Source organism: Triticum dicoccoides, chromosome 4A (genome assembly GCF_002162155.2).
Source record: "Triticum dicoccoides isolate Atlit2015 ecotype Zavitan chromosome 4A, WEW_v2.0, whole genome shotgun sequence".
NCBI lineage: Eukaryota > Viridiplantae > Streptophyta > Magnoliopsida > Poales > Poaceae > Triticum > Triticum dicoccoides.
Genome location: NC_041386.1, coordinates 602,306,661 through 602,309,482, shown reverse-complemented (window position 1 = coordinate 602,309,482; position 2,822 = coordinate 602,306,661).

Here is a 2,822-nt window from a genome sequence, read left to right as displayed (position 1 = left end):
TCGACGGAGCCGCTTCGCCCGACTCACAACAGTTGTCGTCGGCCCGCTCGCCTCCCTCATAGAACGGCATCGCTTCGCTCACAGCAAACCATCAGGTTGCATCGATATCATATCTTTATCACCAAAATAAGACATGAATCATGCTACTCATTACCTACAGGTCTGACCAATGTAGTTCAATGGCCGGCCATTCCCCCTGCGGCTGTACCAAGCGACGGCCCATACATACCCGTCGACGGACAATGCGGATGCCCGAGCCAGTGCAGCAAGAATAACACTTATTACGTGGAGATCCGGACCAATGTAGTTCATTTGACAACATTTAGTGTTCATTCTTCCATGGTCAGGTCCTGACCAATGGAGGTACAATTTTTTTTGCAATCTATCCATTTTAAATAGCATGCCTCTCCTGCAACTTTCAGAAAACGTACTGGCATGTCCTATGCCCAAATAATGGCCATTCCAGGTCCACAAACAAATTAAAAAATACAGGTAGCCGTTCGAGATTGCAAGTCTAATAGTAGCTCTTAGATGACAAATAATAAAATCTAATAGTGACCAGGATGGGCATCCCATCGTGTCTCTAATTTGGGGTTGTACTTGGCACCTTTTTTTGTATGAATTTAGTCGGTTCACTCAAATTTTCATCTAAGCTCAATAAAACTGAGCCATGCATAGCTAGTCTTTCCACGGCCAATAGCAGCTTTACACAAAAATAGCTCATCATGAACCGGCAAAAGCATCAGCTACACGATGCATGTGAAATCGCATCCCAAGTCCTAAAGGTATATGGCTATTGAATATGAAGAAACAAGCTAGAAAGCAGCAAGGCAATGAAAATGGATGGATTCCATGGCAGCATGATCTCTGTGCCCTCCTATCATTGTGAATCTTGATTAGGGCAGGGAGAAACTGCCGAGTTGCCTTCTTTGGTTCCCGTGTATAGACACCTGCAGCATATAACTTTTTGTAGCAAAATGTAAAATATTAACACTGTTCCAAATGGATTTGGATAGGCCCTACGGAAAAAAGTATAGTCGTGAACCATGGTGCATATATATAACAATGTCTGAATTAAGATGATGAGCATTACAACAGGGGGAGGTAATTGACCTTAAATCACTTACATATGAATATGTATACTCTAAATGTAGGCCTTGGGTGAGAAGCAAGACAGATCTGGACATTCAGTAAGTAAAGCCACAAACTTATCCACCTCTTCATCCCTGAATAACATATTTCTATAAGATAGTATATCTGTATATGCACTGAACAAAGCCCGCATGTTGGAATAGAATAGTACTCATGAATGTAATCAAATGAACTAAGAATTTGCTAATATGTCTAGCAGGACACATCTCTCATCCTCGTTCCTCCTCGGCACAATTGCATTCCATAGTATGGTTATACATATCCTCAAACATGTAGGAACTAATATTTGTCTTTCTCACATGCATGAAGAAATAGTTACATTTACGTGCTAGAAAACTAATTGGATGAGAAGTACATATGTCGCTCATTGTTGTTCTTGTATAAAAATAGTACGAAAGTGGGATCATAAACTCACCAATCCTTGTTGTCTCTCTTTATTTACAGAGCATTTAACCTCTGCCTCACACAACGTATATATGTCTCAGCATTCGGCATGTACCTTTTGTCAATGTCAACATACTCAAATACGACATCTTCACCAAGTTCCAATGTAACAGGCTGTCAAGAAAAAAGATGCAATACCAAAGGTGAGAATGGCAGTCTATTGGCCAATATATTCTACTGTAATAATTAGTCTAAAGGAGAAAAGATGCATGATATGTGATAAATTAGTACAAATATAAATAAAATTATAGAAATGTGGAACAAACCTTGACCCTAGGAGTTGCAGCAACTATAATCCTTTTACCAGTTACATAGCTCCAAATTAATGCAACCTAATAGTTTATCCATCCCTTCACCTGATGACCTCTTGGACTTAAATAGAGATGATTTCTGAAACAAAATGTGAGATGTTTAATCTGGGCCACACCCAAACACACTTATGTACTTTGTTTTGGAAAATATGTATTCAAATAGCTTGCATAGAAAATGGTGTCAAGAAAGAGCAAACTTAATCAAATGGCCTTGCTACATTAATCGATAACCTTCAAGCTATTTCGAAGTCCATATTTCTTTTATCAAAAACCATAATGAAGTTCTTGTGTCATAACAAATAACCTGCTGGGCAGGATGCAGAACCTGAATGTTTTTTCCATCTGCATAACACACTGCAGTTTATGAGAAACCGCAAAAAATCATATCACCCAAGAGAGGCAACCTACAAACACACATCAATTACATTGTCCGAAATAAATATTTCTAGCATCAATTGAAACCATGTTTGAACTATAAATGAGTAATGTATGTAGTTAGTGACATACAACGATCCAGCCACTGAAGTTTGTGCTCTTGAGCACCTGCATAGGCACGAAATAAGTAATCATAGGAGAGGGAAATCACTAATGAACATTGCAAGTTTGCAACTAATTTGTAGAGTGTGGTTAATCACAGTCGACCGGACAGGGAAGAAAGCACTCATGATCCTACATACTGCTGAACACCCTCCCGATTATGCACTCCAATGGACTATTGTTCGCGTCATCAATCTGCACAAATTTGCAACATGAACTTGGATAATGCATTTCAAGTATGAACTGCTAGCTAGGAGAAAACTGAATGTGGAGCACCTGACGAGGGTGACGATGCGCTTGGAGGTGGGAGCGATGCACTGACCATGGTCGTCAAGGACGAAGCCAGCGGGTGGCTTGGGCATGCGTCGCCCGACCATG